The sequence below is a fragment of the Orbicella franksi genome, chromosome 4 (genome assembly GCF_964199315.1).
Source record: "Orbicella franksi chromosome 4, jaOrbFran1.1, whole genome shotgun sequence".
Classification (NCBI taxonomy): domain Eukaryota; kingdom Metazoa; phylum Cnidaria; class Anthozoa; order Scleractinia; family Merulinidae; genus Orbicella; species Orbicella franksi.
Genome location: NC_138148.1, coordinates 7,880,927 through 7,905,443, shown reverse-complemented (window position 1 = coordinate 7,905,443; position 24,517 = coordinate 7,880,927). Strand labels below are relative to the sequence as shown.

The 24,517-nt window shown below is 38.2% G+C and overlaps 1 long non-coding RNA gene across 1 annotated transcript; it reads right to left on the bottom strand.

Moving 5' to 3' along the window:
- Positions 1 to 3,599: 3,599 nt before the first annotated feature.
- Positions 3,600 to 5,734, bottom strand: LOC145485739 (uncharacterized). The gene is made up of 2 exons (XR_014049219.1): positions 5,407 to 5,734; positions 3,600 to 3,879 (listed from the first exon to the last, which is right to left on the bottom strand). It is a non-coding gene; the product is annotated as an uncharacterized LOC145485739 (long non-coding RNA).
- Positions 5,735 to 24,517: the final 18,783 nt, after the last annotated feature.

Sequence of the window (24,517 nt, the reverse complement as noted above, 5' to 3'; positions counted from 1 at the left end):
AACAAAACAAAACAAAAAGAACGCAGCCCACACGAAGTCCGGTCGGGAAGTGGTATAGACGGACAACGAAGCAAGACTTGAACTCAGAGAAAACCCCGCTTGCCTCAGGGCTATAAGGCCAAAGGGCAGAAACACACTGTCTGTTATACACTCGATATATCGCCACATCCCCATTACGAAACAAGGAAAACCTGAGATTAGAAAGGTGAAATAAACAAATGAATACCAGCTAGCCAGCTGAAGTAAACCAAGACAAAAACGAAAAATATACCAAACACAAAAAATAGCAACGAGGGTCGTACATGTGCGGTTTCCTTGCCACTTAGCCAATTTTACTTGTAGTATCTGTGATTGCAGACTCATTGGAAGAAAATTCGTGTAATTATCATGAAGTAAGGGCTGAAGCATGACCTAACTCGGTGGCCCTTGACTCCGAGGCTGGGTGCTAATTCCGGGGGAACAGACAATCGTGCAAATAACGGTACATGGCCAGCTGGAAGATTATCACCAGGGGATTAGATAATACCATTTGTAATAATCAGTGTTGACTTAAATTGATATTTTGCCGACACGGAACAGAGAACTGGGTAAGTACGTTTGTAAAAAGAGGCGGTTGAGAAATTTGTGATATTCTACGGTCCGCCTTGTCACTCGCAGCCTCGGATAAGGTTTATTTTTTTTTGTTCTAGTGTAAATAGTGTTTTTTAATTTATCTTTCATTCTGTCCTTTATATAATAACCTTAAACCCTACTAGCGCCATTGCATTTGTACAGGGGTACACGGTCCCTATTTTTCCTAATTAGAGGTTTTGGGGGTTTACGTGTCCGGCTTTGGCGTATGAAGGTTCTTATTTTATCAGTATCTTTTATCCACTTTGCTATAACTTTATTGTGTCAATAAAAACATTTCTTGGGCCTGGCTGACCAACGCGCCCGTGCTTCCTAAACTTTGAGCGTGTTCAGTTGCTTAGTGACGTTAACACCTTGGCTGTTCTCACGGTGGACTGAGTAAGGCACTATTTGCTACCTTTTTGTTAAACTTCAGCGGGCTATCAGGTGAGTTTGATCGCGCCATAGATCGTGTTTTAGCGAGACGTAGTCGAGGCGAAATATTCATGGTGAGATCAAATGAGCCTGAGATGCTGCCGAACCGAACCAATGAAAGGTACGATTAGATAATTACCGAAACCAGGAGCCATAATCGGGGACGGAGACCGTAAGCGCGCGCCATTTCAAGCATTGGGGTTGTCCCCATGATATGGGACAATAATTCTATTTTTAGAACAAATTGCGCCATCACCTGCGGCACACGCGCGTATATGCTGGGAGGATTTTTGCGGATGTCGCGCGGGGTAAATGGCGGCCGAAATTCCGGAAATTTTTCATGTTTTTGGCCCACAACTCAACGCGTTTACGTCTGTTGGAATTTTACTTAAGTATTTTCGTCGTAAGCTGCTCCAGTTTGAGTGAAGTAAGACAGTGTCGAATTTAGGTATGTTCCACTGTAAGCTTATTGCATATATCGCTGCCGACTAAGTTGTGTTCCGACGGATGCTTCTTTTACATGAGCTGTACATTACTCCACTTTAAATTTCACATATGTTGAAGATTAACAGCTTTTCCATTACACAGCAAAAAACTAGCTGGATATATTTAGATATAGCAGAGTTTCAGGACTTCATAGTTTCCTAGCTTCTCTTGCCACACGTTTGTGAGGAATTTGTCAGTCTATCGCGACCGAAAAGTAAAACAAAATAATTGCTAGTTTGAGTTTCGCTTGAATTGTAAAAAACGCTTGATGTTTCATCAAGGCTTAATAACTTTACGTCCGTAGATACTGCTCAGTTTTATTCGTGTAAAAATCCAGTCAATTCTCTGTTATCGATGAATGAGAGCGCCCGCCGATGGGTGTTTTGTACAGTCAGTAAATATGACAAATTGCACCGAAGTTCCGCCGCACTTTCGTGTGAAAGCGTACATCGAACTCAAACAATAGCTCTATAGTTTTTAAATATGTTTAAGATTGATAGATGTTTGAGAACATATTAAAAGCTAAGCTGAAAATATGTGAATAAAGCAGAAATAATCAGCGAAGTTACGATGACGCTTTCTTTCATCAACTTGGAATAACGATTTCGATTTTGTTGATCGAGTTATCAAAACTCCTTGTCTATTTTCATTTTCGCAGTGTAAAACTGACTTCACTATGCTTATGTTGAAGAAACACACATGATGTTAGGAGCCTTTTTTGCGTTCGTGAAATTTGTTGCAGCATCTCAACACAAAAGATAACGAAAGAAATTTTTGTCAAGATTTGTTGACAATTGAAAACACCGACTCGGACTTGAAAGTGCACGAGCTGCACTATGCAAATGAGCTAATTGTACGCGTCAGACTTTCTTTTCAAAAACTTTTGCACACTCACCAAACAAGCAGAAACAATAAGACACTATCAAAACAGGTTTTGGTTATGATTAACCATTGTCTGAGAAACTCACAAATTAACTCGATACCAGAGTTGAGAGTTTTCTTGCTATATTCTTAAGTCAGAACAAACAGAAAAACATACGCGTAAGCTTACGACTAGTGTGAGCAGATCTTATTATTAATTCCCAGCGCAAAATTGAAGTCTTGTTTTCGACCCTGAAAAACCCACCTTTTCCGTTAGTTCAGAGCATAAAATTACATATAAGAGCCTTGGTTCGTATTCCCTGCCTTATTCCCTGCCATCGCTGTGAAAAATACGCAAGAGAATCTCTCAACTCTCACCATTTGATCACGCAACGTGACAACATCCACGCGAGAGCCCCTGACATGTGCGTAGATCCGCGCGGATATATGACGTCAGGATGGCGCAATTTGTTCTAAAAATAGAAAAATTGTCCCATATCATAGGTGCGCGCGAATCCCGAGACTTACGGTCTCCGTCCCCGATTATGGTTCCTGCCGAAACCAAATTCGGTCAAGTGACTATGATACAGTAGCCATATCTGGTCAGTGACTCGCAGGATATCATGGCAGCATACACGGCTTTTGATTGGCTAATTGAAAATTTAGGTATGGTGAGATGGCGAATTTGCTGCATTTTTGGTCAAAAGACTAACGGAGCGACAATCTGTGAACCACTTCTGCTGATGCACGAATATCCTGCGAAAAGGCTCCCGGCGATCGGCGCGGAGCGGGGGAGCCTCGCTTCGTTCACCGAATTCTTGTTTTCGCGCTCGCCTGGGGCCTGTTCGCAGGCTAATTCACGAAATGCCCCTAGAACACAAATAGGAATCGAAGACATGTTAAAGTTACTTGCTGGGGGAAAAGCAAATTGTAATATACTGAGTGTTCAGCAATCTCCACACGGCTACAGGATTATTTAAAAACCGGTGCGAAATTTTTCAGTTTAACATCAAAATATTATACATGCATGACGCATGCATGATAACACTGCTCTCATTACTTCGGTGCACAAAATATGAAATATATTACACATAATTTATCCTCAGCTCGGAGTTTGTTAAGTGTAGTTGTAGTCCATTGGACTCTCCGCATCCTGTCGAATAATTAATGCGGCTCCGGGTGACCTTGGGTGAAACTAAACTCATTTGCCGAGGCAAAGTTAATTGATTGACGCAGACAAACCTAAAACCATTTCAATAAACCGAATTCACATTTATTTTATTTTCTTGAACTCTGCCTTACATAGTTAAGATTTAAATTTACATTTCACCATAAACAAAAGAGGTCTTCTTGCACGTGAATTTTAGATGAAATCTCACACTTTAAACGTTATTTCAAAAGAGCGCTTCTTTGTTGTCCGAGTGTGGTGGTTCATCATCCATGAAGCTTCATCCCCTGAGGGGTACTGTTATGTTCTTCATTTGCCTGCTAAAAGGAGGAAAATGCCAAAATTAACTCTTGCAATTAAGGCTTTTCAGTTCTTCTCAAATTAATGACCAATCCTTTCTAGTAATTAAAAGTCACTTGCATTGCACATTAAAATTAAACCATGTCTTTATTCAGAAAAAGCTGATAGATGACTGATCCAAAGAACTAAATTTGACCTCGAAAGCAGTGGAGAGAACAACCTTCAGTCCGTTTTACAACATCATTTTAAAAGAAACAAGCAAAGATATATTATTGACTCATTCATCGGAAAGCTTTCTGGTGCGTTGTTTAACTCCTCTACCGCGTTGTGTACATAACCAACTGGTCAGCTTCCCACCAGTTAGGATTCTCAATAGTTTATGTTCTATTCGCTATATTTCTTTATTTATTTACGGTGTCCCCAATTAGCACAACAGTGCTAAATACATTCAGCACTTAAATAAAGTTATTTACTATTTTATTTTATTTATTGTCTTTTTTTGTTCATCTAGTGCTAGAGTCCTGGTAAAGCTCACCCTCAAAAGAACTGTTGCTGGTGACAAATGTTTTGACAACGTTTGCGGAAGTAATCTCCAGTTTTGCCGTCACGTCATTGGCTGCAAGACTCGTGTAAAGTTCCTAACCAGTCAAGTGTCGCTCATTGCTAGTTTCGATACTTCTATTGTTGCTCGTAGTACTAGCCGGTCTCGTTTGAGCGGTGTTTTTTCCAAGTTTATCAATGAACGTTCTGCCGAAGCCGATCCTTGAGGGAATTTTGTGTACCTCGCGTAATGTAAAGAACAGACGTTCATTCGATTCTCTGATTTGCTAGTCTCCTTTGTTTTTACGCCGAATCTTGAATCTAAGTAAGGAATTAATTATTTCACAAATGGCCTTACGATCATATCGCGCTTAGAGGTTGAAGATGCGGTGGATCTTATTCAATAGCCGCACAAACAGACCTTCGCTGAACAATTATTTGACCGAAGGAACCTCAGATCAAACAAGCAATTTTGCGCGTTACACATGGCTTATCTCGTTCTCGGAAATGGCTAAAATTAAGGCCACGTCACACTTACAAAGAAGTAACAGTGGCCGGGAGTATTGTTAAGGTAGCTAAATCTTGAGAGCAGTTTTTTTTTCTTTTCTTTACCTTTTTTCAAGCTTCAAGTGGCAATACTTATACATGTGGTTCCTGAATTTGTCTTTCCCCGGGCAAAACTTCCACCGTATTGAGTTTATCGACCGTGAAATTTGCAACAAGCGCAGATTCAGAAATGCAAATTTAATAACAAGTGTTGTTTTTTTTCAAAAAATACCTCCTTTTATGAATTCAGTTTATCATAACGCTGATTCCAGGAAAAAATACTTCGGACTGTAACAGTTCCGTTTTACAATCTAACAACTCTTAATTTGCTATTTATGCAAAAATAAGCTGATACTATCGTTCACACTTGAAATTAGTCAGCAATAACATGGTATATTAGCATTACTCATGACCTATATACAGTGCATTTAACTCAACTTTGAAACTGTCAAACAACATACCCAAACAACAGAAGCAATTGCTCGTTTCTCTTTGACATCAGGAGAGATGAAGTCTCTCTTTTTTCCCGCTCTTCTTCTCCTCCGCCTTCTTCTTTTCTGCCTTCTTATGTTAAAGGACTCCGCTGGGTCTATCAGAACCTCACTCAAAACCAGCCAAAAGCACAAAACAATAAGGAGTAGATTTGCATCCATACTTCCGCGGTTCTTCCTTGTTAAGCGGTTTGCCTGACGGTCTTCTCGACTCTCGACGCGTTCGCCAATGAACAGTGACTAATGAATTCAACAGCCTGAGGAACAAAATTGCTTTGTTACTTGTTAAGGAAGTGGTTTTGGAAGGGCACCGGTGGCGACATTTACGCTGATTAGGTTACGCACTTTAAAGACTAATTCAGTGGAGCTTTTGAGTCATTAAGAATTCACTTTAAATCTGTCGGCAACTAAAAATAAAGTAACTGAATTAAAAAAAAATAAATGAACAAAACTACTTAGCATAAACGTACCTAAACAATCCTCAGCCATTTTCTGTCAATGACTGATTTTGAATTGTATTTTTGACACTTTTTTCCATATTTGGTCATCTTTACGCGAGTTTTCTATTCAGTGCTTATTGGAGACCAAAGTTAGCGAGTCTGGGCGGAGATTTGTCAAAATAGCCACATGTCATTGTATTTGCGGTTTCTGGTATTTTGATTGGCTGGGTATTTTCGTTACAGCGGTGTTTTTTTTAGATCTAGGTTAAAGATGTTTCAGAAGATATTTATTTCACTATCTGCTGTATTTTAGGTTAATTACGTCGTTTCCTTATTATAGTGATGTGCCAAAAATGCATAAGTTTGAGAAGTATTTGCTCTTTTTTCAGGTTATTTTATTTTATTTATTTATTTATTTTTTTTTTTTTTTTTATCACGAGTTATAATATAGATAGGACCCTGCGCGCGCTATGATTGGTGAAAAACCCATGTTTTATAAGAGTATAAAACATAGAAAGAGCGTGTTTATTGTTTTTCGCCACATTACCTCCATATCATAAAGCAAATGAAGAAGCCTAAGCCGTATGTTACACTGTGATAAAACACTCCGGACACTCGAGAAATGTAGAAAACACTCGCCTGCGGTTCGTGTTTTCTACGTTTCCCTAGTGTTCTCAAATGCCCGTCGTGTTTTATCAGTGTAAGACACGACTTAGGCTTCTTTATTTGTTAAATAAATGGGCTGCATTAGCCTTGATCTGAATATAATACCAGAGTCATTGTGCTGTATTCTTTCTCAAGGCACGTACGTTTCGAGAAAGGTAGTCCTACAAAAGCGTCAAAACGTACGCGACAACACCGAAACGTGTTATCATTCGATGCATTTGTTTCTTCCTTTTCATTGGCCGAGAGTCCACAACGTGACCTGCAAATAACTACCTATAAACAATAGTCTGCTCATGCGCAGTACCGTGTTAATGTGATTCGTCACAAATAATATTCTGCTCATTGTAAACACGCTATCGTGCGAAAGATGGAAGATTGCTTCCCTGAGCTGTCAGAGAGTGAATTAAATCTGAAAACAAATTTGGTGATCGAAAGATAAAATAATTATATCGCTCGTTACTGACAAATCACGATATTTTGTTCAACCTCGTCCAATAATTGATAATTATGGATAGCGTTAGCTTACCCTGTTTGATCGAAGTTACTAGTGTTTCAGTAGGATAGAAGGAAAAGTCACGAGTCTCCTTACTTCGTGATTAGACACTGTGGACCTCGATTAAGGTGAGCGACCACTCCCCATAACACCTTTCGGCATTATCGCGTACACTTTTATAGGATAAGCTAGCTTTCTCGAGGCAGCTCTCACTGAGTGGGGAGAGGGTTAGCGTAATAGCATGTGAGATTTAATAGGCCATATTCGTATTCTCGGTATTGGACTGGAACTAGCTTGCAACTGAGGCTAATGCCGGGAGTCTTTTCAAATGCAAATGAAATTAATCTCTGTTTAAATGACTATTTAAATCTCTCTTTAATATTGCAAATGACATTAATCTCTATTCAATTTTATTGGGAGTGTCACCGATTAGTCGGCCTCTGGGCTGACTAGAAGTTTTAGAAACTTAAATAAAGTTGATTGATTGATTGACTGACTGACTGACTGACTGACTTATTAATTGATTGATTGATTGATTGATTGATTGATTGATTGATTGGTTGATTGATTGATTGATATTCCCCCACATGAGTTACGAATATGGCCTATTAACCTGCGATGGCATGGCATATCATAAGAGTGGGAACAACAATACTTCCAGTCCCGGCTTCACGCTAACAACAAACAAGAATTAATGCCAGTCTGAAGTTCTTTGATTTGAAACAGAATCAAACTGACGGAGTGATCACAGTTTATGGAAGGGAATTTTGAATTACTTTGGTTTTGGTTTTACGACACTTAAGGTGGCTCTATATCGCAATCTCGTGACCCCTCGGGTGATCGGGTGATGCCTCGCGCTGAAGTGTGCGCTAAACCCCCAGGCGTCTCACGGAAATATTACTGTTTTTAGCCACCCTAATTGAAACCGATCTATATCGATTTAAGACATTTTTTCGGCTTATGTCATTTTTGCACTTCAATGTATTCCAAAATGGTCAATGTATTTCTTTTTATATTTTGATGTAAAAGTAACATCATGTATGAGCCAACTAATAGATCCACAGACTCTTTAACCTTTTTGTTTAGTTTATTTTTTTTCTTTTCACTCTATTACTGAAATGCTACTAAACCAAAGTTTCTCTGTCAAATATGCTTGTATTAGTGTTACAAATATTCTTGGATGCTTGGAGTTAATTGTGTTTGCAACTTTACTAATTTTCGCTGCTCCTCGTGCATCGTTTAAATAAGTTCATATCATTATCATGCATGCATTTAAACTCTTCGCGTTATTTCAAAAGCACTCTTCGATCTTCGCTGCTCTTCAGTCGTGATACTTGATCCTCTTCGAGGCACTGTCGGGATATTCAGTGTCATCCTAACGAAGGAAATACCAAAACCAAATGATGTTAGATTCTGCTCTTTATCTCTGTAGGTAAAGTCTGCATACGAGCTAAGTGGCCCATGAGGCCGGAGCTTATCCCGGCTTCTTTAGCAGGAAGTGACCAGTAATATTTATACCCCCCCCCCCCCTGGATGGGATCCTAGTCCATCGCAGGGTTACCCCCAGCATTAAATTCGCCAACAACAACAAAACCTTTGTTAAAGTGTCTGGGGAATTTAGCATTGCTGCTAATTGGGGACACAACATAAAGGAATTATAAGTGTGAAAATAAATAAGTAAATGTGTAGAAATTGTACAAATAATTTAAAATGTGTCCTACAAATTACTACAATACAAGATTATCTACGATTTGGAATATTTGAAATTCTTCTAGAAATCAAGTGGAGATAAGCATAGGTAAAAGTTCTCCCAGTTATCCTCAAGTACCCATTTATACACCTGGGTGGAGAGAAGCACTGTGAGAGTAAAGTGGCTCTCTTAAGAACACAACATTGTCCCGGACCGCTCGATCCGGAGACGAGCGCATTACTTATGAGCCCACCGCACCTCTTCTCTGTAGCCATAAGGTAATAAGAAAGCAAATTTTTGGCTATCATTTCGTATGTAAATTAAGCTAGCTGGAACTTCTCCAGTTGTCGAAGATTTATTGGTCGGTTGAATTACACTTAGCCGCAACCTTTTTACTGGGCGAAGAGCAGAGATAGGTCTTGACAAAACAAGGTCCACACGGAAAAGAACTGACGTGCCTAAGGTCGATATTTACTTCCAATCCTAAGAAAATACTATACCGCCAACCAAGCACGCTGATTGGCTGATTCTGATGTAATAAAAAGTATTATTCTTTGTTATTTTCTCAGATGCGGGTGTAATAGTGCAACGTCGGTATTAAATATAAAGCGCCTTTTTCGGGGGAAAACTACAATAGCCCAACGAGCAGAGGTACTCCATGCCGGCAGTTTCAGCCAACAACAAAGTTCAGCTTGTAAAATTACGAGTAGCTACAGAGATATGGCTTTCATTGTGAGTTGTACTTAACAGTTTGATAATGATAAAAGTTTTCCACATTTTCGTACTTCATACAAAATTTACTGTAATTCATCTTCTGTCGGATTCGCCAGTTATCGAAGATTTATCCGTACGTAGAACGATTAGTCCTAGGTCTTGACAAAGCAGTGTCCTTACAGAAAAGGCAGTAAGGTCGATATTTACTCCAAGTACTAAGAAAATCAAGCAAGCTGATTGGCTGATTCTGGTTATTGACCTTCCCAGCTGTTCTAGTCGACGTGTAATAAAAATGTAATATTCCATTTTCCTTGATGCGAGTATGATGTCAGTCTGTTTCACGTCCTGCTGTGACTCGTTGTCAACAGTTATTTTGAGTATAGCACACAAAAATATTTAGCTATGTAATCTGTAGGTAACAAAACGATGTCATACAATATGAAAACTGTTTTAAATCCTCGAACACTATTTAGAACCCTGATCATCATTCCCGTCTCAGCGCATTGTAAAACAGTAAAGACCATCGCCTAAGGCAGTTTACTGACCGAGTGTTTAACACTTTCAGCACGAATATAAGAGACAGTCGTGGCGCTGACGGATACGACATCAAATAACTTTGAAGTCTTTGCACACAATGAGATCGCCACCGTCTATAAGTATATCTTATAATTACTGCCTATAATGTTTACAACGCTATTCGCTTGTTAATTACTAGCTAGCGAGCGTTTGTCTTAATTGTGGGACGACTATTTTATGGCCACGGGCAAGAAATGTTAAAGCGACCATGAAGTTACCGCCTAGTGCCGCATTTAGAGATATTTGATACCCTCGAAGGAATTTGTCATCCGTCCGTTTTCTTTTCTTTTTTTTTTTTTCCTTATCTTATAAGAAGACAGATACAAACGCTGATTTCCACAACTTGGAGTGCTTCAGCTCTTTCCATTTCACAACAATTGATACCATTCAAATTTCTGTTGACGTTAGCTATTGTTTTAACAACGACGTGGCATGTTAGCAACAAAACTAACCAAAACCATTTTGGAAAAGCCAATTTGTAGCGAATTACAGAATTTCATTGCGTATGGTTTTTGTAAAAAAGGCCTCCCTTAATTTCAAATGACAAAGCAACCTACCCAGACCGAGGACACCCTTGCTTGTTCCCTTTTGAAAACTGAATCTCTTTTCCTTCCATCTCTCCTTCTTTCAGTCAAGCCCCTGTTCCTTCGTCTTCTTGCTGTCCTGAGAGTAAATGACTGGACCTGGTCAAACAGAATGCAGTTGAACACCAACCAAAGGCACAAAAATTTAACGAGGAGTTTTGAATCCATCCTTCAGTTCTCCTGTCTCGTTCGATAGTTATTCCGGCTTGTTAACTCTAACGTGTTCGTTATGCAACAGTACTTATTCATAAGTTGCGGAACTTTTCAATTTAAGTGTTATTTATAGTTCCGTAAGTACAACAGTTTAGTAAGATAACGGACCACATCTTTACAGTTTCGCATAGTTTTCGCGTTAAATCACTAAAAATCGTCTAACTGTCTTAATCCCGAAAAGGAAAATTCGGAATTGTCAAAGTATGACGTGGAAATCGATGAAAGCCGTAATCTGTTTATTATTCCGTGTTCAAAGTACTGAAGCGATCCTGCGGTGGGTAAAGTGAACACGGAAATTATTTTCCCACATTTTCGGGATTATTTTGCCTAAAGTAATTTTACCAATTGTTTTCTTACGTAAAATGTCGACTCTTGATCGTCAATTTCGTCGATTATTGCAAAATAAAAACATATTGACAACATTTATTTATGCGTCCTCGTTCATATTGACTCTAAGTAAGTCATAACAATGACAAAGTGGCATGTTTCTACGCCTATAATCACTTATTGTGACCTTCAGAGTCAATACCGATTAGATCTACAGACTCCCTTTCCAATTTTATGAGGAAATTCAATGTTAATGAGAGGAAGACGTAAAAAAGAGTGACTTCAGCTTGCTAATTAACCAATCAACGGTATAGTAAGAAATTACCACAATCCTAAAATTTAAACTCATCCATTTAAATTCATCTTCCCAAGAAAATACCAGATGTGTTTTTTTTTTCTTTTTTCTTTTTTTCTTTTTTTTTCAGAAGAAGACGAATTTGTAACTACCAAAACGAAAAGAGAAATCGAAAATATGAAATCGAGGCCTGACTTCCGGTTTCGTTTCCTGTCACATCCATGGTGACGTATTTTCAATTTTAATTGAAAATGCATCAAATAACATAGTAAAAAATAAAATAATAATCAAATTCGTGTCTCTTGCGCGCATTGTGTCTCTATAAAATACATTTAACCTTCTATCCAAGTTTAATTCATGAATTGAGGATAGTTTATCACAGTTAGAAAATTGGGCCAAATGTTGCCATTCCTTCAGCCCAAGACAGACGTTTGCGGCTTCGTGACATTTGCTGGAACGTTGTTTTTACACAAATAGAAACTTATGTTTAGCTAGAGAAAGCCTTGCTGTTTGAACACGCAATGTAGCTACGCGCCAAGAGTAAAGTTTTAGACGTTTGAGACTGACTAGCTTAGAGTTTCGAAAAACCAAACGAAAAGCGCTCAACTCAAGTACTCCATATAGTAATTAATTCCTTGAAGTGTCCCACAAATCGCGGACATCTCTGCCCTGTCCAAACGGGAAATGTTTGGTGATCAAACATGATCAAACATTGTATCATGCAAACATGTTTGACCAACAGTAAGAACTATCCATTTATAAGGAACTGGGTCGAGAACGCCGTCGTGTTGTGTTCCAGAAATGATTTAGCAAGCAAAGGACGCTGTTCCATCGTAAACTCCTTAGAGATTGTCGCCATGAATTGCTGGTTTCACAGGCAGCTTTAAGGACGACGAAATAAGTTCTTTTTGCGCAATAAGACAAGCGTAAGCAAGGATGGTTGAAAATCAACACGCCATAGACACGCGATAAGTTCACGCGAAAAGCTCGCGGGATATCTATGAGTGAGCCCAGAACGCATGCGCGCACAAAACATGTTTGACAAAGCTGTCCAAACGGAAAAATGTTTTACAATGTTTGATCAAAATGTTTGTCGCCGATCGAATTTTATCAAACATGATTCAACACGATTCAACTCGATCTAACATGGTGTCCAAACCGGAAAATATTTGGTCACAAAACAATGTTTGAGTGTGTTTGATCGCCAAACATTTCCCGTTTGGACAGTGTTTTGGTGGTCGTTTTATGCCAAATGCGATTCGTCTGATTCTTTACTTAAACACTTCTACCAAAATATGACTGATACAAAAAGGATTCATATTTTCTTCAATAAATGATTTCAATCATATCTTGCAACGGACGGTTGCTTTGGCAGACTTCCGTTACTTTGAGAACGAGGTATTATATTTGCCATGTCACGACGCACGTCAAACAACACCAGGAACACAGAACATTCCGGAAGACTAAACAATATTTAGCTACGTGAATTAAGCAGAGGTATAACCCCATAAAGTACTACCCTTTCTTACAAATAAAAGCCAACCGCAAGGAACCTAGAGTAGACTCTCAAAGCAAACAAGAGTAGAGCTAACCGCAATCAAAGAGGAGTGGAGCTAATTGCGAGAAAACCGGAGAAAAACTAACCACAAGCAAACTGGAACGCTTCTTAGCTAATAATGTATATATAGACACAGACTGTTGTTCAATAGATAATATCCGCCATGGGATAAAGAAAACTTTTAGTTTTAACTTTGTTAAATGCAAAAATATATATATTCTTAATTCGCTGTTTTCCAGTGAATTCCCTGATGTTCAGAATGTTCCGCAATGTTCCGTGTTCTTGATGTTCAAGAAGCCTTTAATGCATTAACGTATGTCAACGATGATAGAGGTAGAAACTTTTGAAGTGTAGGGAAGATTTAGTGTTGTTTTATTTTGTTACCCTTCTCAAGTTAGGCTACACTATAGTTTTCAACTGCTAATGAATTGACTGGTGGTTTTCTGTTACATGGCCGTCTGTTCTGGTCGTCAAAAGAATGGAATCACTTTAGCTACACTGATGTAACAAATAATCACGGGAAAAAAAACCAAACAAAAAAAAAACAAAACAGGCGGCATGGGAAACGAGTGCTTGCAATACCATTCCAGACTGGCGCAGCTGATCTCCATCAAGAAAGGAGAACATTATGCTAAAACAATCTCCTGGATAAGAGCAAGGACATCCTTCGCTTTACTAAGATCCGCACTAATCTGCCTAAGAGGTTCAAGAGCTAGAAGGAAAGCCTTTTGTGACTTTAAGAACATTGATATTGACGTTGAAACCCAGGAGGGAGCCATTATGTAAACACTGTTGAAATAGGTTTTAATAGTTTATTTCTTTTACTTACTTTTACCTTGTATATACCAATTTGTATGGAATATGTTAATTAATGTTATGATGATGATAGTAGTATTAGTATTAGTTGTAGCAACCATGATATCATGATTAGATACGGAAACATGTTTTACAGGTTTAATAGACATCAAATTATGTAAATATTATAGCATTTTGTAAAGCTTAACTCTAGTTTTTGTCACAATAAGCACTCCTCTTTTTTTAAAAAAAAAAAAAAGTGTGGACACAAACTTGTGTCCATTTACACTCGTTCACTTGGGTCTAAAATTCTAAACAATTCTTTCTTTTTATAACTGTTGATTTAGAACTGATGCAGTGACTACAACACACCAAGAAGAGAAAGAGACCCAACTAGAAAGCAGTTTCTTGACAATACTTGAAGCTCAATTTAGTAACCAGCTGTTAAATCCTCTTTTCATATAACAACTATATTTTTACATTTACAACACCAAGCAAGTTATTTTTAAGACAACCACAAGCAAACCTACCCTAATGGACTTTGTTTTTGCGAAGTTTAAATTTCAATTGAACCACTTGCAAAACAGGTGGGAATAAACCTGGCGGAAACGTTTGGTCGCGAGCGACGAAAATGCATTTGGCTTTATACATAGCCAACAAGTAGTATTTTCGTTTGCAGGGTAAATTCACTGTACGTTGTAGAATTTCAACTGAAACACTTGTTCTGTCGTGCTTAATAGAAACACACGATATGATAAGAGGAAAACTTAGTAATATTTGGCAGTCTCTACCCAGGAAATACAAGACCAATTTCGCTGACAGCTTGACCTGACTTCCTGTTTTTAAGAGAACCAGCAGGCTGAATTGCGGCCCGGGGTAGGGGACTGGGAGGCGGAATAGAGGGAGGGGCGCGGCGGGGCCGACAAACAAATCGTCGGTTTCGGCTTTTTGATGCTGCAAAAAAACACATTGACAACATTTATTTATGCGTCTGTCCTCTTTGATATTATCACTAAGTACTTCATAACAATGTCAAAGTCGCTGGTATCAACGCTTATAATCATTTATAGTGACCTTTACTGTCAATACCAATTAGATCTACAGATTCCATTGACAATATTATGACGAAATCCAATGTCTATAAGAAGGCGACGTAAAAAAAAGTGACTTCAGCTTGTTAGTTAACCAATAAAAACCTCACTGAGAAAGTATCACAATCAGTGAAACTTAAACTCTTCTGTCTAATGCGTGTACCCAAGAAAATACCTTTCGCTCGGAGAGACGAACTTTTGATGCTAGAATTAACCGGAAAAGAGAAATGGAGAATATAAAATTGACTCTCCTTTTCGTCTCTGGTCAAATGGTGACCGATTTTCAATTTTAATTTAATTGAAAATACGTCAATAAAATTTAAATTGAAAATAAAATAATAAATTCATGGCTCCTTTTTAGCGCCTTGGTACCCGATAGCCGGGTTCGCCTGAAGGAAACTTGTATTTAATCGCTGTATTTAACTTTCAAACTACGAATCGCGCGATTTAAAAATATCGTATCATTGTAAGAAGATTGAGCCAAATGGTGTCATTCATACAGTGCATGAGGAAGTTAAAACAAACGTGATTCATGCTGACATGTTGATTCTGCAAATAGAAACTCGTGTTCGAATTCAGTTAGCTTTGGAATTTTTTTCACATTACGTCATGGCAACCGTATTGGTGTTCCAAAACAATGAACAGCGGCAGCCATATTGGTGGCGGAAACCAATCCTGTGGAATGTAAACGCCTTCCCCAGTTTTGTTCCCATGAATTTGCACGACTGAAAACATTCTATAGAGAAAGCCTCACTGTATGAACATGCAATGTACCTTCGTGCCGATAGTCAAACTGCACGTGCTCAGTTCGTGGTTGTTTGACAATTGGCTGAGAGTTTTGTAAAACCAAAAAATTATACTCAAGTATCCAATATTATTGAACTCCTCACGGAAAAAAAGTAATGCATGCAAGTGCACCGCAATTCGCGTAGATTTCTGTTTTAAGTTGTATTTTTACCCCAATGAGATTCGGTTGATGCTTTATTTGAACACTTCTACCAAAACATAGCCGACTTAAGAGGCCCTGCGCCTAAGAAACGACCGATGATTTCCGGCTAAAAAATAAAATCGGCCGATTTTTATCTCCCAAGTAGAGGTTACCGAATACTATTTAAAAATGAATTTCTTTTGTTTCAGTTTTGCTTTAAACCAAAAATATCGAGCCGCAAACTTTTTCCGTCTGATAGCAGCAAAATCAGGCCGAAAATAAGGCCCCGCAAAATACTGTTCAGAAATTACTATTGCGACGCAAAATAATGAGAAAACTACACAGTGTTGAAGAAAAAGGCCTTTTAATGCAATATCATTCGATAAACATCAAAAAACTGTCGAAGCGATTAAAAAATAAAGTTTCAAATGTTGCATACTAAATTAGATGGAGCGTTGGAGCTGATTTTAAAATAATTATTTCTCAAAAGTTCAACGCTTTTGAAAGCAATCACGGTGATGAATTAGACATTGGAGGGATACACATCACGTCTCTGGAAAAACATTTTTCGGCCAAAGTATATTGACCTTGTACAAAGCGTTCAAAGTTACCGTGTTTACCGTTATCCTGCTACTTCGGCGAAACACTTCTCTTTTGCCAATACGACCGTGGATAGCGTGTTAAACGCCACTTTAAACCTTGCTAGGCATTCAAAGACCATCCTGAGTAGAAGGACGTAGAATTGAAAGAGACAGGATGATGAAAAATACGCAGAAAAAGAAAATAACTCGACATTACCATCTGCTAACGAAAGTTGAATCTCGAAAATGTCGTCGCGTGACAGCGGCCATTGACGTCATTTGTACAAATAGGGGCGGAATCCAAACGAATGCACAAATAGGGAAACAATTTTTCCCGGTCAGAAGACGTTTAGTGGAACATTGTTATGTTATTTTTCACAAATGATGGTCACTCAAAAAGAAAAACTTCCCCAACCGCCACACCGTTTTGGCCGCAGCGTGATCTGAGTTATGGGGTCACGGTTAGATCCCCAGCCGCTGACCGCCCAAAGGACATTGCAGACTCGTTTTCCCACGCTCTTGCGACTTGACGTGACAACTGACGTCAATGGCCGCTGTCACACGACGACATTTTCCAGATTCAACTTTCGTTAGCAGATGGTAATTTCGAGTTATTTTCTTTTTCTGCGTATTTTTCATTTTCCTTTCTCTTTCAATTCTACATCCTTCTACTCAGGATGGTCTTTGAATGTCTAGCAAGGTTTAAAGTGGCGTTTAACACGCTATCCACGGTCGTATTGGCAAAAGAGAAGTGTTTCGCCGAAGTAGCAGGATAACGGTAAACACGGTAACTTTGAACGCTTTGTACAAGGTCAATATACTTTGGCCGAAAAATGTTTTTCCAGAGACGTGATGTGTATCCCTCCAATGTCTAATTCATCACCGTGATTGCTTTCAAAAACGTTGAACTTTTGAGAAATAATTATTTTAAAATCAGCTCCAACGCTCCATCTAATTTAGTATGCAACATTTGAAACTTTATTTTTTAATCGCTTCGGCAGTTTTTTGATGTTTATCGAATGATATTGCATTAAAAGGCCTTTTTCTTCAACACTGTGTAGTTTTCTCATTATTTTGCGTTGCGATAGTAATTTCTGAACAGTATTTTGCGGGGCCTTATTTTCGGCCTGATTTTGCTGCTATCAGACGGAAAAAGTTTGCGGCTCGATATTTTTGGTTTAAAGCAAAACTGAAACAAAAGAAATTCATTTTTAAATAGTATTCGGTAACCTCTACTTGGGAGATAAAAATCGGCCGATTTTATTTTTTAGCCGGAAATCATCGGTCGTTTCTTAGGCGCAGGGCCTCTTAAAAAGTATCCATACGTCTTAAAATAAAAGACTTCAATCATGTCTTGCAACGGAGTTGTTTTGGCAGACTTCCCTTGCTCTGAAGGTATTGTATTTGCCATGTCACGACGCACTTCGGAAAAAAAAACAGGAACACAGAACTTTCCGGAACACTCAGCAATATTTAGCCACATATATTGAATAGAAGTATAAACACATAAGGTACTTCCCTTTCTCACAGGTAAAAGCTAACCACAAGAAACCTAGAGTACATGTACACCCTAACCGCAAGCAAACAAGAGTAGAGCTAACTGCAAGCAAACCGGAGAAGAACTAACCTCTGAGAAGCAAACTGGAATGCTTCTTAGCTAATATAAACACACCCTGTTGTTCAATAGATAATATCCTCCATGGGGGTAAGATTTCTTTCAGATTTAATCGCATTTATTCATTTTATTTCATAGTTTTCCAGTTTTCCCAAAAGTTCCGAGATGTGCCGCAATGTGCCGTGTTCTTGATGTTCACGAAACCTTTAACGGATTAACAACCAGTCAACGATGATGGAGGTTGAAACTTTTGGAGAATAGGGAAGATTTAGTCCTTTTTACTAGTCTACTTTTCAAGTGTAATATAAGCTTCATTTTCAACTGCTAATGGATTGACTGGTGGTTTTCTGTTATATGGCCGGCTATTTTGGTCTTTAATGGAATGGATCTATTTTAACTACACTGTAATAACAAATGATCACGTAGTCACTGCTTCAGTTCAAAATCAACGGGTTTAAAAACAACAAATTGTTTAATATTTTCAACACAAGTGAATGAGTGTAAATGGACACAATTACAATACACAAAGAAAGAGGAGAAAGAGACCCAATGCGACCAGAAAACAGTCTCTTGACAATACTTGACACTCAATTTAGTAACCCGCACTAAATACTCTTTAGAATCGTTCAGCCATTTTTTTTTTTTGTGACGGAAGCTTTAAAATTGCCTTTCCCACCGAGAATAATTATTTTAATGTATTTCATTGTTTCTTTCGGTCGCGTGATCTATTAGGTTTTTTTCCAGACTCGATACAACAGAACCTGAGGAAATTAATGCAATCCTACTCCTTCTATTCATTTCCTCTTTTGGAGATCTTCGTGAGAGTGGAGAGCATTTGTTTTGTTGCTATGTTGATATTTTCTCATTTTCCCCCTTCTATAATGACTATAATTTTCGCAAAAGAAAGCTCTCTTTTCTCTTCCTCTTTTCGAGTTATTTTTGTAGTATTTTCGAGTTTAACTGTTGCGGTGGCCGGTTGTTTGTAATGGGCCGATCGACGGCAATAAAGAACCGCAAAGAACTAGAGGTTTGTGACAACTCGTATTCCTCATGTTTTCAATTTATGTGCACCACAAATACGTTTTCCGATTGATTCAAAACCTCATTCAAAATCCAAGCAACCAAATATTATGTTCTGTCAGTTCGTGGACAATCATCAGATTTAAAATTAATACACACACGTATATACAACACGAATCAGTGGCCACTCAATCAACTAAATTTTACTTTGAAATAGATTGCAAGGTTTAGAAAATTTGGAGAAATCGGAGGACAAGGCGTAAAGGGCAACAAGAAACAAGTTATTTTTAAGACAGCCACATGCAGACCTACCCTAATGGACTTTTAGCGAAGTTTAAATTTCAATTGAACCACTTGTCAAACAGGTAGGAAAAAACTTTACGGAAACATTTTTGTCGCGAGCCACGAAAATACATTTGTATTTATATATAGCCAACAAGTACTCTTTCAGTTTGCAGAATAAATTCAAAATAATAAAAACTGAAACCCTTGTTCGGTCGTGCCCAGTATAAACACACGATATAGTAAGAGGAAGGCCTTGTAGTATTTGGTAATCTCTGCCTAGGAAAAATACCAGACCAAACTGGTTGACAGGCTGACTTAACTTCCTGTTTTACATAGAACCAGCATGCTAAATTTCGGGCTTGGGGATGGGAAGGGGAGATGGAGCGACGGGGGAAGTGGGAAAAGAAGAAGCACATTACAAACCAGAGGGTGTGACGTCAGCTCTTGATCATCGGTTTTCGTCTTTTGTAATCGCCAAAACATATTGACAACATTCATTTGTGCGTCCGTTCTCTTTGAGATTAGCACTAAGTACGTCACAACAATGTCAAAGCAGCATGTATCTATGTTTATAATAATTTATTGTTGTAACCTTTTACTGTCAATACGAATAAGTTTTACAGACTCCCTTTTCAGTGTCAGTGACAACGAGAAGTCGATTTAAAAAAGTGAATTCAGCTTGTTAATTAACAAATAGAAAGTTCACTGACAGAGTACAACGATCAGTAAAACTTAAACTCTTCTGTTTAAATGCGTGTACCCAAGAGAATACTTTTTGTCAAGGAGAGAACTTTTGATGTCCCAAACTGAGCTCTATATAGTGAAGAGGAGAATCACACTTTTCCCACCCATACGAATGTGGAAAAAGCTCTGATCTTGAACAAAGAGTTCGCCAAAATATATGTTTAAACTATTATTAGTATGTGTGATTATGTTTTTGTAAGTGTGTAAGAAGTGCAAGTATTGCCAGTATTATTGTAAGTCTTTTTATATTTGCTAATCATAATGTAAGTATGATCGGTATTTTAAGTATCGTGTAAGTATCGATAGATATATTGTGAATATTGTAACATTTGTGAGTCAAAAGAAGTGTACTGTCAGTAGTCTAGTCTAAGTTATGTAATGTAACATATACATTATATTATTATAAGTCTTGATGTAATTAGAGTATTTTCAGTTTAAAAGTAATATATTTGGAATAAATAAGGTATCGTAGTATTAGCGTAGTGCTCAAAATAATAAAATTTTTAAAAAGAAATAGAACTGTAATTATAATGAGTGATTTAGTAGTAGTAGCAGTAGCAGCAGCGGCAGATAGTAGCAGGGGAAAGGGAAGGGGTCGTGGCGGTAGCGGTAGTGTTAAAGGCAGCGGCCTTGGCTGTAGCGTTAGTCGTAGGGGTAGCGGTAGCGGTCGTGGTAGTAGTAGTAATAACAGCAGCCGCAGCCACAGCAGCAGTAGCAGAAGAAGAAGAAGAAGAAGAAGAAGAAGAAGAAGGAAAAGTTTATGTGGTTTATGTCTGTCATTGTGAAAAAAACTGCGGCCAGGAATAATATGACGGTCGAACTCGGCAGCAAAATTTAAGGTGGCCGAACACAGTTTTCGCGCGCCCTTTTGCTGATGCAATTCAGCGTGCGCACAAGGATTGCAAAAAACAAACATGCCGTCAATAGAGCGATCATTTTATTTACTCAACACCCGTAGTATCTGTGCTATTTTTCTCTGTTATTGAACGCAGTGTATTGATGGCTTTAGTCTTTTATCACAAAGATATGTTAGAAAAGGTAACGATGCAAAGAACCCAGCAATTCTAAGCTTTTTCTTTTATATTTTTTTATTCATGTTGCCATGGCGACGGCACATACGTCAGCTTAACCATCAAAAAACCAAAGTTTGTGTTATTAACTTGCTTGCTGCCATTTTTGGTGACCGAGAGATCAAGGGTTTTAGAGAAAAAGGTGAATGAAACACAGGTATCAAAAACTGTGTTCAGCCACCTTAACTGCACGGTAACCAGAGCTAGAACAGTCTGACTGCACACCAATCGAATTGCGTCTAGTCCTACGTGATGTCCAATACAAAATCCTGACTCTGATAGCCATCCTCCAGAGGAACTCTGGGCATCCACTCTGTTGTCCAATAATTTATTTTTTCCTTGTTACGGTATTTTCTATAACAAAAAATCGATAGCACCTCGTTCGAATTTCACCTCTCCTCTATTAAACCTCACATTCATGAGTTTTAGCCCTTGACACCTGTACATATTAGTATTCCCGGCCCCGGCCAGGGCCCTGGCCCCGGCTCCGGCCCCAAGTCCGCGTTTTACCAACACCCCTTTATCGACGTTTCGTGTTTCAAGCGAATAATTTTGCGGCTAGCTGTTTGATGATGCGGTGTCATGTTCCGCTCAAAGATGACAATACATGTACGTACTTAGGTTCTATGGTCTTCCTTGGTCGTTGTTAGATCTAAGAGAATAACAGATACTTTCGCTTGCATCAAAATAGTTGTTTTTAGTTACTGGTACTGAATCTCCAAACAATCGATGTGGGTTTGTAGTGATCTGATGTTACCAAAGGCACGTAGGGGCCAAACCACCCCCCAAATGTTTCGTCAGTTCTTGGGTATTTCACATTATTTCGCATTACTTAAAAAGTATTGACTCTGTCTACACCAAACTTGGCAGATGAGCAGGAGAACTATTGTCAATTATATTTACGTGAAAAATGTCAGTAAATGTCAAAGTTTTGACGTCACAGTGATGACGTCACGTTTTTTGCCACTTTTGAAGTTTTTAATATGCATATTTGTTACAATGTGTTCGAAAGAGCACATCAAAGGGAGTTGAAACCTGAAAAGATTTTGTCCATATCACAAAAATTAAATGAAATATGGCATTTTTAAACATGAAAAATAACTCTGCAAAATATGGGGTCCCCCCTTGAGAAAAATCCCCAAATTGGAGCCGTAATTTTGTTCCAGCAAATGCAGCTATGTTGCACATGTGATGTGCCAGATGACTAAAGCAAAAATAAAGAAGAAAATCGGAATAAAAAATTATCCCTCTAGTGTTATTGCGCTAAAATTAGTTTTGTTACGTCATAACCTGTGACGTCACCCGTTTTTCTACTGTTAATACCATCCTATCAAAGCCAAAAATCAAATTTCTAAAACCATATGATTTTTGACAACATCAAGCTTTCTATTTTTCTAGATTATTAGCCTTCCTAGAATAAAACTGAAAAAAATAAACCAGAGAGACTGACTTAAGAAGGACAGTATGGTTAAGCAAATTCCGGGGGGGGAAACAAACAAATATTTACTTATCATATCTCAAAAAAATAATCATCATAGCAAAAAAACGGTTTCCGGCATTTTACTCCTTAAGTCAAGGCCTTTTCAATGACATAATCTTTTTATCAGATTTTACAAAAAATTATAGCACGTTTTGGTGACGTGATCAATTACGACGTCATAATCTGACATTTTGTCGCAACTTCCAAATTAAAATAAACTGGAGAAAAAAGAAAGCTCATCTGCCAAACTTGGTTCAGAAATATATAAACCAAGCAAATATAGCGTTCATGAAACATTACGGGGGTGGTTTGGTGAGGTGATACTTGTTATGGTCTGCGATCTCCTCAGGCTTGAGGGACGTATATCTCTGAAAAGAGATAATAAATTGACAATACATGGAGGTTCACAAGCATGGCGCAGTTACTGATTCAAGTCGTTCCCGCAGTATAAACTAGCCAGGGAATGTACAAATTCAATACTTATCGAAAGCACACATGGCCTGTTTTGCTTGTTTAGAAAACAGATTGATGCGTAAATCAAAATGAGCCTTCGGGGAGCACTTGAACGATCAATGAGATACATTTTTAAAGGTATCAAATCAATCAATATCAATTATCATATCCTGAGTACCAAACGTGTGATCAGCCCATACTCCGATCCATTTGCTTGCTATCATGCATGCTCTTACAATAGGACAACTGCTTAAGTTGTGTATTTAACTGCGATGATCAGCATAAACGTAACTAATTATTTGTTAATCTCGCGGGCTTCATCTACTGATCGTAAGTTTGGTAGCAGAAGTGTATATCTACTTATTCATGATTCGTGAATAATCAGTTGCGGTTTTTTGATAATGTGGTATGATCTTCCGCTCGAAGAAGACAAAGGACAAGTCCAGGCGTGCTTTGCATTGAAAAAGTAGCTTACTGATGTGCAAATTTTGTCAGTCTTTCAAAACTATGCATGTGATATTGATCGTGATATTTCGTCTTCTGTGATGTCCAACTCACTTAAGGCTTCCCAACGAAACTACATTAACTTCTGCCAATTCTGATTTCTACCCTAATTATCTTAGGGTTTATTAACTTTGCGTTCGGGTCTACTTCCTTCTTATAGTCTTCACTCTTTTAAGTATTTTGCTTACAAAGCTTGGAACTCTCTAGCTGAGGACATTGGAAACTGAACCTACTTTAACTGGTTTTAAACGCCTCGTGAACATTCTCCTTTCAGGTGAGATTGCTATTAACTACCGACGCTGGTTAGATTTCTTTATTTTGTAGTAAACATAGTACTCGTCTTTTTTATATTTACAATGTTATTTGTCTCGAAGATATTAGCTTATTTATTTATTTATTTATTTATTTATTTACTCAAATTCAATTGCACAGATGATCAAAACAAAAACAAAGAATTAAGTATATTTAAAAGTATAAAAATGTGATATCTGAGCAATTAGGCCAGTTTACACAGAATTCTAGATTCCTTATTTTAAATAAACTGCCTGAGACAAGATAAGCTTCTTGGATACTCGATAAATTCGAGACAAAATGAAGTCATGTATGTATGTATGATTGACACAAATGTTCATAGTGGAAACAGTTAACGTTGTGCAATCAATCGCTGTGAGATATCATCCCGCTCCTCGCATCAGCCCGTGCGCATTTGGCTGCCGCTATAACTTTGCATGGACTGAACTTCGATATTGGAAGCTCTGAGTTGCTCTGTGACCCTTATTTTCTTTAGATATATCACTTTCCCACCCAATTTCTCTTTTTTCTCCCCTATTGTCATTGAATTCCGCTCTTATTTTAGACTCCAGTGATTCGTCTTTGACAGTTTTAACCAAGAAACCCATTTATTATATGGCTAGCTCCGTGAGCGGGCAAAATGAACCGAATCCTGTGTTGTGATTGGT